Source organism: Papaver somniferum, chromosome 4 (assembly GCF_003573695.1).
Source record: "Papaver somniferum cultivar HN1 chromosome 4, ASM357369v1, whole genome shotgun sequence".
NCBI lineage: Eukaryota > Viridiplantae > Streptophyta > Magnoliopsida > Ranunculales > Papaveraceae > Papaver > Papaver somniferum.
Genome location: NC_039361.1, coordinates 92,660,351 through 92,678,082, shown reverse-complemented (window position 1 = coordinate 92,678,082; position 17,732 = coordinate 92,660,351).

The window sequence follows — 17,732 nt, the reverse complement described above, 5'->3', positions numbered from 1 at the left end:
AACCCTTTATTTATAGTGAAAGGTAGCTTGAAAGCTAAGTATAGCTATTTTCCTTTTTTAAAGACTCTCCTAATTTTTGGAGTCTTTCCTAAGTTACAATCTTGCCGAAATAATTAAAGAAATAATTAATTTAGCAAAATTATATTTATGTGAATAAATCACAAATTAAATTAGGAAGGAATCACAAACACTTTAATATGGTAATCAAAGATGTTTGGAGTAATAGCCATCTTGCCTAGATAAGGAAACATCATCAACTTGACCAAAAATGCCTTTTAGTCACGTAATTGGGCCCAAGTCCGTGAACCGTTACAAACAGTCCATGGATTGTTTCCTACTAACGAACTGTAACAATTACAGCAACACTTATAATTGTTACTTTAATAAATGACTCATAACTTCATCGTTATAACTCGGAGTTGAGTGATTCTTGGCTCGTTGAATTCGTAAGCTCATTCACTATAACATGAGAACCTTTCCAGGGATAAAGGTTATTTTCACCAAGGTCATGAGTCAAATAACCTCAAGTATATATACATTAATGTACATTTACCGTCAAAGGAATTGTTCCATAGAGTGAGAATATATCTCGATAGATTAGAAAGGTAGAATTGAACATGAATCCAAATGAAAACAATCACATACCTTAGTTGATTTATTACTTGTTGATGTCTTCTTGTAGTTTTCAATCTTCATCCTTTAAGGATAGCTTCGGTTCAACTTCTTAGACCTAATCTAGTCCGAAAGTATGCTACATCAAGAATGCACTTTGGAAACTAAAATTGACAACTAACTTGACATACCAACGCTAGTGGGTTTAACTGAGCAATGCGCTAACAATCTCCCCCTTTGCCAATTTTAGTGACAAAACCATTTTACATATGGATTTAAACAAATAAAAGCATTAAGCTCCAAAACCTAACATGCTTGATTTCCTTGGTTCTTCAACTATGCGTGTATTCATCCTGTACTTGTTGAAGATCCATCATAGTATTATTACACAGCATCAAAGTTCAATTGTATCACAACTTTGACAATAATACTACGGTGATGTATATCACTCCCCCTTAGTCAATACTTCATCTCACAATGAAAACCACTCCCCCTTACATAATGATCCATGAACCATATGTACATGTAGTGTGAACTACAAAATAATTCTCCCCCTTTTGTCAATATAAATTGGCAAAGGTACGAAGACTGGTGAGATCCTAATGAAATTTTCATAGAGGAACTTCTTGACCAAAGGAAAAACATATCAACTTTACTTTAGATGATATCACAAAGTTGGAACTTAGTGACTTCATCAAGGAGTTTATTAAGATACAAATTAACCCTTACATGTTCCACAACCGCTTCTCCCCTCAAAGATATAGCAATTAAGCACAAGTTCATTTAAGAATTCTCCCCCGTAAGATGTCATTCCCGAAAGAAAAACAAGAGTGACCTTATTCCAGAGATAAGGATTTATATATTGGATTTAAGAAACCCTACAAGGAGATACGAGTTAAGAACCAATCATTGAAAGTCTCTCATGAGATTATGTTACTAGAAACACTATAACTATCTCATGGTAACAATACACAATATATAATCATGAAGATCATGTATTGTGATATTTAAGATAAGCACTAGTATACAAGTGATCATGTGATCACATGTATTGTGAACTAGTCTCTCATGTGATCATCTTTTCTAAGATAAGCACTCGTACAAACAAGAATTGATATGCTAAGAAGGAAGAATAACCTAACCTGTGATACATAAGAATTTCAATCACACATCAAGTTAGGTAATTAAGAATCATATGCGTGGTATTTAACCATATTCTTCTTCAGCATAACTAGTTCAAATGACTCCAATGAACTAGTTAGAGAGTTGTTCAATTGCAAGGAAATCTTATGTAACTACACAAGACACAATCGAAGCAAAAACGATTTGATTCACTCGAATCGGTTCATGAACTTTATAGCCACGGTTTGCATTTTTCATTCCATAGTTAATATAAATGAGTTCACAAACAATCGTCTTTAGATATAACCAACTTAAGTTCGCAGACTTAGTTCGCAGACTTAAGTTCCCGGAAGGAGTTCTCAAACTCCAGCAGATTTTTCCCGGTCGAGAACTTCCGCTAGTTCGCGGACTGAGTTCACAGCTCTTGTTCCGGTTCTCTTGATTAACAAAGTTTGCAAACTTCGGTTCAAGGAAAAAGAACTTATACATATATGTGTTGCCATACAATGCTTATATCCATCATTGGTTATATAATCTAAACTCTCATTTCAATCATTGAAACATTCTTAGAGGACATTATTATATAGTTGTTATTCACAAACTATTTTCGTCAAGGTAAGCAATTTTCAAAGTGATTTAAACTTGTCATGACTTTCATCACTAGGTAAAGATAAACTTGGCCAAAGAAAAAGCTTACCAACACATATTTCGAGAGATATGTAAGCGAGTTAGACTCAGCTCGTAACAAAAAATTGTTCCACATATTCAAAAATTACCAAACACAATATGTGCGCCCCGATTCGTTTGCAATCCTCACCGCATTTACTAGGGCTTCTTGGTGACGATGCACTTCCAACACAATCAGGTTATGTTGAGGTGAACAAAATCTTGCTCACCACAGGTATTCGAAACAAAATCGTGCATGGAATCTAGAAATTTAACAACTTCCTTGAAACTTTCAGTAACTGTTCCGTACCTTTTTAAGATGTTATCCATTGTCGAACTCTTGTTTGGGAGATCCTTCTTAATATTACTTGTTGCTTTATTGCTCTTCTTTGGTACCCATTTCTGAGTAGATTTTGGAGCAACGTATTTCTTTTTCTCCCCAATATAATTATGAAACTTCTTTGAGGGAATACTAAAAGAACTGAAATTATGAGACTCAGTATTTCTCCAGTTTGGAACATTCGATCTTGTCATCTTAATAGAATCATATATGGTTTTATCTTGTTTAAGAAATTTGCAATTCCTTTGCAGGTGACCTGGTTTTCCACAATAGAAGCAATGTTTAGTAGAGTGGAAAAAGTTATGTTTAGTGTTACCTGAATGTGTATGTGCTTGCTTTGGAGCTTGACAGAATTTCCTCTTTTCGTCATCGGCAGTTGGCAGAGATACTTCACTTTTGTCAACCGTGGAAGGTTTTGGTTGAGAAGAAACTTTCACTCTGACAAATTTTACCTCTTTGCAAATACCAGGAGTGTCTCTTCCTTCATAGCCCAATCCTCGTGTATCACGATGAATTTTACATGCTCCCAATATTGAGGTTAATTTATCTAAGCTCGAGTTTTCTTCTTCCAACCTTTTGACCTTTTCAAGTGCAATAACTAGATCATTCTTGGATGATTCATATTTAAATTTGAGATCTTCTCGCTCCGAATCAAATAACAAGTTCATCTCAATGTTCTCCAAGTTATCTAACTTTGTTTGAAGAGTAATTTCCCGATCTCGCCCTTCGGCAATTTCTTCTTTAAGCTTTCATATTTCATTGAGATAATCTATTGCACCACTAGAATCAAGTTGGTCTTGCAAGTCTTTATTCCGACTACGAAGTCTGTCATATTTAACTTTCTCACTGAAAATGGTATTTTCAGCTTCCGAGAGTTTTCGATGACATTCTTTAAGAAGATTATTAGCAACTGGATCAACATGGAACACTTCTTCATCAGAATCAGTACCCGAAAGAATTTTTCCAGAAGCTAATGAAACCTCGCATGCGAGCTCTTGGGGATTATAATATTCAGCTCCATCATCAAGAGTAGGTATAGCTGCTGCATATGTCGATTGTCTACGACTCCAGCTAGGACATACTGAAGACAAGTGCCCGAAACCACGACAGTTATAGCATTGTACATCATCATTAGGAGATGTTGCACCTTTAGAAAAACTCTTTTTCCTGTCTATCAAGAATTTTCTAAATTGTCGTGGAGTAACATCCTTAGTATCTTGCGAACCAGATTTATCCTTAGAGGATTCAGAATTGTTTCCATCTTTAAGAGAAATCACCTCTTTTCTAGATGCGTGTTCATTATCAAAGATCTTTAACTTTCCAACAAGAGTATTTCTGGAGAGTGTAGAAAGATCGTTTTCTTCTTCAATGTCATGTTTCTTAGACTCGTATCTTGATGGTAGAGACCTGAGAATTTTTCACACAATAACTTTCTCTGGAATAGTTCTTCCTAACAAAAATTGGGAGTTAACTATTTGAGAAAGTCTTTGGTTAAACTCATCAAAGGTTTCATCATCAGACATGCGAAGGTTTTCCCATTCAGAAGCTAGATTTTGAAGCCTTGCTTCTTTCTCTGTGGCATTCCCTTCGAATACGGTTTCCAATATATCCCAAGCATCTTTAGAATTATTACGCGTGGTCACGTGGTGCTGAAGATCTGGGGTAATGGCATGGATGATAGCATTTAATCCATCAGAATTTTGCTTTGCAGCAAGAATCTCAAGATCATCGTAATCACCAATATCCTTTGCAACAGTTACACCGTCTAATGTAGCTAATGGAGGATTTTAGCCATTAACAATACGAACCCATGATTTAAAATCTTGCGCTTGAATAAAAGAACGCATAGCAATTTTCCACCGTAAACAGTTCGTGCCATCGAATACTGGCGGTACATTTATAGAGATATCACCACTTTCCATAGAATCAAATTGCTACAAACACAGACTTATGAGGTCTTAGCGTGTTTGCCTTCTGTGATACCAATTGAAAAATCGGGGGTCTAACAACAACACCCAATAATTCGTTTGGAAATCTGTATGGACTAACTCCAATATACTTTCAAGAGAATCAACTAGACGGTCAGACTCAATCTTAAGAAAAGTATATCAAAGAGTTATATCTCAATTTCTCAATTCAATCCGCAATCAAATAAATAGAAATTTGCAAGCCCGATTGAATATAAGAAATAACTTGGACGGTATCAAAAACCAATATCCAAGTGTCAATTAATTTAGTCAAAAACCAAAGCTCGGATTCCCAATTGATTGGACTTACGCACAACCTGTGATATTTCAATTATAAAGATAAATAATATAATACAGAAATTTTGTTAACAAGGAAACCGCATATGCAGAAAAACCCAGGGACCTAGTCCATAATAAACACACACTGATAATAAGTTGTTACACCAATTTCCTACTACCTATTCGGACTAGATGTAATAACTGCTTCAGCACAATTAGAACTCCTAGCACAACACCGATTGTCTTTAGGAATTCTTCTTGTAAATCTTCTAGCAGAACCCAAGGCTCTCTTTAGAAGATAAAACAACACGATTGATATGATTCGATATTTTGTTTACACAAAACACCGGTTTGATATCCATTTAGATGTGAATCAAGGTTTTGGAAATCTTGTGTTTATTTTGATAAAAACAATTACTAGGTAAAAGTAATATCAAAACAAACTTGTAGAGTAGGGATTATTACACTCTTCAATAATGGAAGAGAAACATAATTATTCTACAACAAGAACAAGTAGAATAAATCTAGAGATATCCTGTTTAAAACTTCTTAAGGATTTTTATGAGATACCTTAATCGAAGTTTTCTTTCTAGTCTCCGATTTCGACTAATAAGTGTTGGTATACGATTGGAAACTGAAATCTATCAAAACCTAGGGTTTATGATCAACAACTCTTGAATGGTTTTATATTAGAAGAGAAAACCTTAGAATAGACAAGAGGTGAAAAACCTAGATTACAAGTTGTATGATCAATCACGAAGATTAAATCCAACTCGGTTTTGTGATCCCCAGATACAAAGACTTTTATCTCACTCTTGTTCATGAAGAACAGAAGACATGGAAAACAACTTTATGAGCTTACACCAATTTTCCAAAGGGGATGAAAACGGGTAACACTCATGAACCCTTTATTTATAGTGAAAGGTAACTTGAAAACTAAGCATAGCTATTTTCCTTTTTCAAGACTCTCCTAATTTTGGGAGTCTTTCCTAAGTTACAATCTTGCCAAAATAATTAAAGAAATAATTAATTTAGCAAAATTGTACTTATGTGAATAAATCACAAATTAAATTAGGAAGGAATCACAAAAACTTTAATATGGTAATCAAAGATGTTTGGATTAATAGTCATCTTGTCTAGATAAGGAAACATCACCAACTTGACCAAAAATGCCTTTTAGTCACGTAATTGGGCCCAAGTCCGTGAACCGTTACAAACAGTCCATGGATTGTTTCCTACTAATGAACTGTAACAATTACAGCTATACTTATAATTATTACTTTATTAAATCACTCATAACTTCATCGTTATAACTCAGAATTGAGTGATTCTTGGCTCGTCGAATTCGTAAGCTCATTCACTTTAACATGAGAACCTTTCCAGGGATAAAGGTTATTGTCACCAAGGTCATGAGTCAAATAACCTCAAGTATATATACATAAATGTATATTTACCGTCATAGGAATTGTTCCATAGAGTGAGCATATATCTCGATAGATTAGAACGGTAGAATTGAAAATGAATCCAAATGAAATCAATCACATACCTTTGTTGATGAAGTACTTTTTGATGTCTTCTTGTAGTCTTCAATCTTCATCCTTTAAGGATAGCTTCGATTCAACTTCTTAGACCTAATCTAATCCGAAAGTATGCTAAATCAAGAATGCATTTTGGCAACTAAAATTGACAACTAACTTGACATACCAACGCTAGTGGGTTCAACCGAGCAATGCCCTAACACATGGTTATAGCGCTTGGCTGGAGGGAATTGTTGTGCATGGCTTTGTGTTTACGCAATTTTTCGTGCTATTTTTCTGTTTTTAGATAAATCATATATATATATATATACTAAAATCAATGTGGTGTTGTACGCGTATATGAGCATATATTTATCGATATGGATTTTTACGTATTTAGATAAATCATATATATACTAAAATCAATGTGGTGTTGTACGCGTATATGAGCATATATTTATCGATATGGAAACTGTTATATTTTGTTTACTTGAGAGTGATATGCGGAATACAACTAAATTAGGTAATTGGAGATAATGTTTCTGACCTAAAAAAAAATTAGGGGTTTTCTAATATATATATATAGTATATATTATTAAAGAGGTCGTACAAACCACACCAGCATACACACCAACATAAAAGATAGAAAAATGAATTCCAATAAGAGCAATACCGAGAGGATTAGAACAATTCCAAAGATAGTTATGGCTGTACCAAAAAATCTAAGGATCACCATAACTATTGATGGCGTGTGTAAGGTTCCTGGCATGCCCTTGTTAGCTGAAGTTCAAGCTCATGTTGACAATCTTACTCTTCTTGCTTCTGTTGAAATGGATGGTGTCCATGCTCCCATTCCTTCGAATGAGCCTGTTGGTGAAACTGTGTCTGGCACACCAGAAATACCCAGGGAGACACCTCTAGAAGAAAAGGTACTTGAAGTTCCAGCACAGCCTGCTAACGCTGCAACACGAGTACCAGATCCAGATGTGATGGTTTTAGTTGAGCAGATTATCAAAGAAACTTTCGAATAATGTGGTTTTTGTTTTTAGAAATTATTTATTTTGATTAATTTTTTAAGAAAAATTATTTAGGATGTTGGTATTATTTTACTTCGTTTAGTTTTAGAATGAATAATATAGAAATATTGGTTCTTTAATATATGCTCATTGTGTTCAAATTCTTTGCTTGATATTTGTTTGTTAATCAATCAATTTTAATTTACTCGTCGAGTCAACACAATTCAGTTTTCCGTAATATAACTTATATAACATAACATAAGCCCTTATGATAGTTATCAGATTTTAATTTTAATTTATACACAACCAAAATGGAAGAAATATAACAATAATTTATGGAAAGACTGGACCACAAGGGATCTTGGCACCAATGCCAAATTTGGGTCAAGCCAACCCAATGTGACAGACATTTTAGAAACAAAAAATAATCTTTTCTATATTGGTATTTGGAGAAATAGAAGGAGAGGAGTACCGAAAAGATCTATCTTTTCTTTTGCATGTACCCAAAAAAGCAACAAGATACTCATTAAAAAAATACTCGTTATGGCTACCTAGATCTTCTTCTTTTGCATGCGCACAAAAAATAAGATACTCATTGTCATTGCGTAGATCAGTGAAAGTGAATTATGAGAAACTGAAGCGTAATGATGATTGACAAAAGCAGTAGCGTGGTGATTGACAAAATACTTCTTTTGAAGGAAAGAATATACTACACAAGGTCTGGTAATACACATAACCCTATTAGTAACCCTGTTAAGAGAAAATTACTCCATACAATCAACCACTTTTATCTAAGGTAATATATATATTTCTAAATAATATGGTCCCAAATTTTACCAAAACTAAAATGTTAATAAATTCAAAAAAAAAAAGGCTTTATTGCTCCGATCAAAGATACTGCTAAATTTAAGAATAATACTTGTTTAGGTAGTCAAAAGTGTGAGAAGCATATCGTTAGGTTGTTTTCTTTCTCTGCTTTATATCTTGTTACCAAAAAAAGTTAATTAAAAAATAAGTGTGAGAAGGCTATACCAACTTTTTATTGTTTTTGATAAGACCAAAAGTTATCAGATCTTGTGGGGTATACAATACAGACTCTTGTTATAATACTTCTCTTTCAGTCACAAATAATAAGAAGTCCCAAAGTACAACTACCATAGGAATGTACCCCTAAAATCCAAAAATCAATCATAGGACTGGTCCATATATATACTCCTAGTATTTAGTGATGGGGCTGGTATTTAGGACAGGGTCCCAATAGAATATTCTATACAAATTGTTAAAGTAGAAATGATCAAAGATCAAAAAATACCACTGCAAAGTGGAGTACTTATTATTGTACTAGCTAATTCCTTTGTTACTAGTGCCCTGGATATAATAGTATCTTTTCTTTACTACTTAGTCAACTACATTGCACTATTTTACTCACAATTCACATATTCTTAGAAGAAAAATAATAAATTATTAATATAGTACTAGCTAGTGCCTTGGAAGATCATAAATGCTTTTTGGTGCAATTTTTTTGATTAAAATCCCAGTTCATATTCTTATAAGCAATTCTAGATAGATCTTACAATTAAATTTGTATTAAAAGAACTGATCAGTATTTATTTTTTAAAATACTGGTCGATAATATATGATTTTATCATGTCCGTGCGATAATATCACATTATTGGTCGTATCGGACCGTCAACAGAAAATATTGGCAAGGATGTTTGGGGATGTTAGGTTATCAGGTGTAACTAGTTTATTTGATTGGTCGGCATAATGAATTCACGATCGAGTATGATTGGCTTCGTCGACAAGACTCGATATCCAAGTTTTTTACCAATGTCACTCTTGGACATGGCTTATTCAGCTAAACCAATTTTTATTTCGATGTCACGATATTAGAGAGTATAGTTCATCCAGATCTAAGTTTCCGAGAGTATTTCCACCAAGATAAATTGATTGATGGTAATTTTCCATTTTTTCCGATGTCACCCTTGAACAAGCTTGTAAACCAATTTTTAATTTAATGTCACGATCTTAGCAAGTATTTATCATCTAAATATAAGTTTACGGGGAATATCTCCACCATTTTTTTTTTGCTAAATCCATGTTGTATTAATGAATAACCAATATGTACAAAGTGTTCATAAGAAAAGAGGTCGGAAGACCCCAAAAACTTACAAACTACTTGAATCTGAAATAAACAACATTAGGAAATTCTAAAGACAAAAGGAAATCAGGCCTTTCATCATAATTTAAACCTTCACCATTACGAAGATAACATCCCCTTTTAGCCATCTTGTCTTCTGCAAAATTAGCCTCACGATAAGTATGAACAAAACGAATAGAGTCATAATTGTTTTGTATTCTTCTCCATCTGTGCTTGACAAACCAAGGAAGATTTGTACCCGTCAATGTCTTAATTGTTCCCATTGAATCAGAACGTACAACCACTCTTTTAACATTCCACTTCATAGCCCACTCCAAACCAACAATAATACCATAAAGTTCAGCTAAGAAATTAGTAGTAGAACCCAAACCAATACTCATAGCACCCAAAAAATTACAATCAGCATCACGAACAACAACACCAGCTCCAGCTATACCCGGATTTCCTTTGGCTGCTCCATCACAACATAATAAAATTTCATCCCTATTTGGCGGACTCCAAAAGCACTCAATTGGCTGAACCTGCTTAACCTTCCTATGCATCACACGGAAAAAGTTCAAAAGATCCAAGTCCGTTGTAGTATTATGCATGAAACCCTTCAAACGACCAGCGTATTCACTAATCAAATAGAACACTCTCTTCTTAAAAAAATGAATGCTAACAGAAGAATTCTGAAAACATGCCATATTTCTTGTTTGCCATAATTCCGAGCGAATCACCAAAATAGCTAAAAGCCATAAATCTTTGACAATTCTACTTCTACCCTTTGCTGATTTATATGAATTCACAATATCATAATAAGGTGTTAGATTAAACAAACCTGAACACCACTGCCAAATTTGAGTTGCAAACGTACAACTCCAAATAATATGCTCCAAAGATTCTTCCTCCATGTTGCACAAGTAACATTTGTTGGCCATTTCAACTTTGAATCTACTCCTGATCTTGTCTTGAGTTGCACAAACCTCACGACATATCTTCCAATTCTGAGCAGCCAATTTGGGATGAATTCTTTCCTCCACAAAAGACCATAAATTGCTGATTTTGGATACGCCCTTCTAATGATATTCTTTGCTGAAGAGACTGAAAAGTGGCCATTCATCTCCGGCATCCAAACTCTACAATCATTCCCTCCTTGTAACAAAGGCAAATTTGAAAGATCCACACCCGCACGGACCAAATTCTGAATATGATCTCCCTGCATCATCCAAGCATTATTAACAATAATATCACTGACCTTGACATTTCTGTCCAAGTCAGTTTCATTAAGCATATCAGCAATACACTCATTACCATACCAAACATCAAAATAAAGAGATGTAGACCTCCCGTCCCCAATTAGAACCTTGGTATTCTTGTCAACAATAGAATGAATCAGTTTCATGCCCGGCAAAATAGAAGAATTCACCCCATAAAGCTTTATACTACCCTGCTTAGTAGTAAATTTCGCCCATAAGAAACGAGCCCATTTCTTGTTAGAAGAACGAATACTCCACCATAGCTTCATTAGAAGAGCCTTATTAGTAACAACCATGCTGGTTATACCAAGACCCCCTTCCTTCAACGGACAGCAAACCTTTGGATATCCAACAACAAATTTCCTTGCAACTCAGCATCACCCGACCAAAGAAAATTACGAATAACTCTTTCAGCCTGTTGAACAAATTTCTAGGCCATTTGTACACCGCCATGTTGTGAATAGCATAACTCGCTATCACTGAATTGATAAGAACAACTCTATCTTGAAAAGAAAGTAACTTACCTTTCCAAACCGAAAGTTGTTTCTTAATTTTCTCTATCACATTACAAATGTGACGATACTTAACTGCTCCAGGCATAATTTGAACTCCCAAATACCTGTCCGGAAAAGTAGTAACTTCCATACCCAGTAAATTAGTGATAGTCCCACAGCGACTCAAAGAACCACCACCATAATAAATCTTACTCTTTTGACGACAGACAGTTTGGCCCGAGGCACTTTGGTATTTACCAAGCAAAGCAAGAAGGTTATGCAGACTCTTCATATTGCCTTTACAAAAAATCATAATGTCATCAGCAAAGAAAAGATGTGTGGGAGAAATACCTCTTTTGGAAAGCATAGGCGTCATCATCTTCTCAGCAAACAACTTTGTAAGATTTCTACTAAGAACATCTTCAATCAGAACAAAAAAGAGGAGATAAAGGATCACCTTGCCGAAGACCTCTATTGATTTTGAAGAATCCCTCTGGACTTCCATTAAGAAGAATAGAAATCCTTGCTGAGTTAAGAATAGCCAAAATCCAAGAACACCAATTTTGAGAGAAACCATACCTTCGAAAAACCTCTAAAACAAATGACCAACTAACCGTGTCAAAAGCTTGAGTAATATCCAGTTTCAACCCCAAATTGCCATCCTTACGTTTGGTTTTCAGATCATTGATCATCTCCGACGCCACAGTAATGTTTTCATGAATGTTCCTCCCCTTCATGAAAGCAACTTGTTCTTCTGAAACCAAATTATCAAGAACACTCCCTAGTCTTGTAGCTAAAATCTTAGTAAAAATTTTAAAGAAAAAATTACTAAGACCAATAGGCCGAAAGTTTCGAAGAGTGTTGGCTCCTCTAACCTTGGCAAGAAGAATAATAAGACTAGAATTAGCACCATGAGGAATGATTTGCCGCTGCCAACAGTACGTGATAGCTCTGACAAGGTCATATTGCACCACGTCCCAACAATGCCTATAAAAACAACCAGAGAAACCATCCGGCCCTGGCGCACTATCCGCACCCAAATCAAAAACAGCATTCTTAATCTCCTCCATAGTAGGAATTTCATCCATTCTCTGACTATCCTCCACCGAGATGATGTTATGATCATAATTAAAAAGCTCCTCATCAATAGGCAACTCATCACCATTAAACTTTGACTCAAAAAAAGAAACCGTATAGTCTCTAATTTGATCACAATCAGTAATAACACCCCATTATCATCCACCAACTCCGAAATCATATTACTACTCCTGCGCATTCTGATATTAGCATGAAAGAAAGAAGTATTACTAGCTCCCTCCAAAAGCCATTTATTACGTGATTTTTGCTTTAGCATAGTAACATGATGAGAACGAATTTCCTGAAGAATAACTGAAGCCTCCTTGGCAGAATTCAGCTTAGTTATATCCTCTGGATCCTCATCCGAAATACGAAGAGCCACTTCCATAGTCAATTCAGCTTGTTTTAGCTTAGCAAAAATATTGCCAAAAACATGTAATTCCAATCCTTCATAGCAGCTTTTAACCTCTTGAGCTTGAAAGGAAAAATAAAAGCAGGAGATCCTGTAACCGGTGCATTCCAACAATCACTTACCATTCTCATGAAATCAGAATGAGCAAACCACATCTTCTGAACTCTAAAAGGAGCTCGTTTCGGTCTAGTATTAACAAAAGGAAAGCCAATAAGAGTAGAATGGTCGGAAACTTCACGGGGAAGAGCTTTACACCTCCAATTCTCATACTTAATAGCCATGCCTCATTAATCAAAGCTCTATCCAGCTTACAAAGGATTCTATGAACACCATATTGCCTATTAGACCAAGTGAATTTAGAACCCAAAAAATCAGCTTCAAAAAGATTATTATCATCCATCCAATCACTAAAATCATTGATGACTGAAGTACGTGGTTGATTGCCTCCTTTTTTCTCCTCATTACGAAGAACACAATTAAAATCACCCATAACCAACCAAGGAGTATTAATATCAACTGAGGAAAGTTGTTGCCACAAACTTCTTCTCGTGACTTGAAAACAGCTAGCATGAACAAAGGACACCACACACCCCCTCTGTTGCAATGGTAATAGCTTGTCTACTAGTATTCATAACTACAGGCGTAGCTATGTCAATGGACCAAAAAATCCATATGTTACCTTTAGACGAATCAACAGCATTATGAATAACTTCCTTCTTATAACCAGCTACATATAATTTGTGTAAGAAACGCAAGGTACAATGCACCTTAGGTTCAGCTAGACAGAAAATATCTGGCTTAAACTCAAGAATTAACTCTCTTAACTTATTTTTGGCTGCATCCCGTGCAATGCCATTAATGTTCCAATAGAGAACACGCATTAAAAACCAGATTTAGAGGCCTTACCAACTATAGAAGCAACGCCAGAGTTCACTCCTGGTGAACTTCCTTGTTCAACACCAACACGGACATTAGAGTCCTGAAGAGAAGCGGATTCAGAAATTGTTCTAAAGAAGTATTCCTACCAGCTGTAGTATTCACAATTTATGCATGGATAGCATGCGTATTCTCTTTACTTCTTGTTCAGCCCTAAACTTTGCATCAGCTATGCTTTCCTCCACATCTTGCATAGAATTAAGAGCACTATATTTATTGTTATTCAATATAAACTCCCCAGCCGTGAGCTGATCACAAAGAGGAGTTGGAGTTGAAGTCACAATCCTAACAGGTTTAGGAATCCTAGTTCCAACCAAACTTGTCATATTTGAAGGATTAGTTTCACCTACTTTTCCATTCAATAATACGGCTGATTTTGAAGCCTGTGCTTGTTTAGTTCTCGTCAATTCAACATAGACAGATTCAAAATCAGCTTAGACTTGTGACATAACAGCCTCCAACTGCTTAGCTTTCACCAGCTTAGCAGCAAACTCCTCATCAACCACGTCCCCAACAAAAGTTTCTTCATCATCATGAATAACCTCCAAGCTGTTTGTATCCTTCTTTTTTCCTTTTTTCTTACGCCTAGATAAGTTGATTGATGGTAATTTTCCATTTTTACCGATGTCACTCTTGACGAGCTTCCAAACCCCTGATTTTTATTTCAATGTCACGATATCTTAGCAAGTATATTTCATCCAAATCTAAGTTTCCCTGGAGTATTTTCACCGAGATAAATTGATTTAATTTTCTATTTTTACCGATGTCACTCATGGACGGGCTTGTAAACCAATTTATATTTCGATGTCACGATCTTAGCAAGTATTTATCGTCCAAATCTAAGTTTACGGGGAATATCTCCACCAATGACTCATGGACGAGATTGTAAACCAATTTATATTTCGATGTCACGATCTGGTAATTTTCAATTTTTACCGATGTCGCTCTTGGACGAGCTTCTAAACCAATTTTTGTTTATTTCGATGTCACGATCTTAGCAAGAATTTTTCGTTCAAATCTAAGTTTTCGGGGAGTATTTCCACCGAGACAAATTGCTTAATGCTAATTTTCCATTTTTATTTATTTCAATTTATATTTCTTCCAAGTTAAATTCCTTGATGTTATTTTTCCACCCAATTTTTTTATTTTATATTATCATACTGTATTTATTTATTTTCCAAAGTTATACTTGTTTATTAGCCAAGTTATCATGCTTGTACGTGGCTAAGCTAGAGGTTGAATATTAAAGTGAAAACGCGTGTCACTGTATAAAACACGAGCAAGGGAGACTAGGAAAGTACTACTCGGCCTTTTCTTTCCAAGTCTCTCTCTAAACTGAACCTAGGGTTTCAGTATCAAAAACTGAAAGTTTTAGTATCAAACCAGAAAAAATGACTGCTCTAGTAATAACTTCCTTCTGATTTCTTCTTCTTGATGAAGACAAAGAGATTGTTGGTTATTTTGGTTGCAAGGTTGTTCCTTTTTTTGGAGTTGAAGAGGATGATGATTATGATGCTGTTGTCGATGAAGAAGAGGAGGACGGTAAAGAGGATGATGATTATGATGATAAGGATGACGATGATCCAGAACACTTCTTTTGGTTTGGGCCAGCGCTTGAGGAGGAAGATGAAGACGATGATGTTGATGTTGATGATGATGATTGGACATACAAATATGTGGTTATGATTGTCGACAACAGCAGTGAAGAAGAAGGGGATTCTAACTCTAGTCCTTTATTTTCATGGTTCTGCTATGCAAGAATGGTATTCAATCACATCTTGATCCATCATCTTTTGTTTAGTTGTATATATATATATATATATATATATGTCTTTTTTTTGTGTTATTAGTGTATCTTATTTTATTTATTTTTGGATGTTTAATTAGTCTGTTTGCAAAGCTTCTTGGAAGTATACTTTTTGTGAATGTTTAATATTTACAGATGCAACATTTTCTTTAGATTCCAAGTGCATGCGTTGTTTAATTTTTGTCCATTGTTCATCTGTTGGGATATCAATCTTTTGACAAAACAGAATGAACGAGTAATGTGTTTAAGGGGGCTTGGTTTAGAGATTTGGATATGAAGAGTTAGGGTTAACCATGTTTTTTTTTTGGCTTTGCTGTTAAAGTGATAGGATCATGAATATGATAGGGACTGTATATTGAGTCTTGTATCAGAGTTGAAAAATATAACCAAAATTTTCATAAATTGAAATGCCAAATCTGACAAACTTAACCAAAAAAAAAAATCAGAATTGAGAGCACAATTGAACAGTAGGCCTTTGATTGCTACATAATTTTGCTTACACATTAATAAAATTAGCATACTAAAAATAACGTAAAAAACTTGAATTTAGTCAATGCCGAGTGCCAAGCCATAAATTTGCTTGTCTTGGTGGCTTCCCATGTTCTTATTCATTGTAATCATTATCCAAATGTTCACCATATCTTTTCTCAAATGCATCTCAAGAAGCAAAACCCTTAGGAGGAGGATCATTTTCAATATGGATCATTTTTTTAATATGAACTAATTCCCATTCTTCATCGACATACTCTTCTAGTATATCACCAATGCTTTCCACAAAGTCATCCCATGAAGCAAAGCCCTTCGGAGGAGGCGGATCATTATTAACAAGACTTTTTTTTTTTTTTTGCTAGGTGAAAATGGTTTATTAAAGCAAAAAAACGTAATCACAAGAATTACAAAATGGGAGGTTCTAGACCTCCCCACCCCCATAAACCAAAGGGGAGAAAAAAACTCTAAAAAACTCATAAAATAAGCTCCTAAACATTAAAAGATTAGCATAAAGAAGAGAACTAGGAAATCAAAAACGTTTTCGTCGTCCAACTCTAAAATTCTTCTTCTTGGGAATGAGATCATCAATTATTTGAGTTAAATCATAGGGCTCCTTGTATTCATCTTCATAATCATCATAGCCATAATCCTCTTCATTTTCTTCTAAAGTATAATTACCACCTGGAACAAGCTTAATAGGAGATTGAGCTTTCTTCTTAGATGACATTCTATCCATTTGCTCTTTTTTTTTCCTTGAAATAATCTTGTCTAAAGGCTGGATCTCTAATGAATTTAGCACGCACTTCATCAATCTGAATAGTACTTGCTTCCTCTAATTCCTCCCTAGACAAAATATTACCCATATCAAAAACATTTTCCTCCAACCCTGCTTGAATATCCTTGTTATGCTCACGGCTTGGACTGTCCTCATTATACTTTGAATTCATAGCCATGATCTTGGCAGCTTTCTTGGCCACTTTTCTAGCTTGCTTCCTGGCTAGAATATCTGCATCAACTTCACCCCAATCTTTCGAACCCATACTATTGGCCGAGTCACTAGAATCATCTTGTTCCTCCTCCACCAAAACCTCACTAGAAACGTTAGCAAGGCCTAACTCAAATTCTAGGGCACCATACTTGTTATTTACCATTAATTCTGTTTGAAAAATCTCATCCACAGAAGTAGTTTCAAAAGATTTAAATTTAAAAGGAGTACCTTTGGTTGGAGAGCTCTTACTCTTTACTGTTTTCCAATCCTCTTTAGATGATCCTTGTTTAGAAATAGAAGCAGTCACGGCCTGAAGATCAGTTTGCTTGGACTTACTCTTGGTTATAGATTCAGGCTTTGAAGAAGTATCCAAATCAGCCACGTCCTGAATATGAGTTGCTGTTGTTTGTTTGGATACGGGCAAATCTGTACGATCAGCAAACTCCAAATCCTTGTTGTACACGGACTGTCTATCCACTTGAGTTTGCTTAGACACGGACATATTTTAAGACTTGTTCACTGACACGGAATTTCCAGATTTAGAACTAAACACGTTTCCTGCCATATTAGGATTTCCGGATATTCCTTCCAAATCCACAACTGACGTGCCG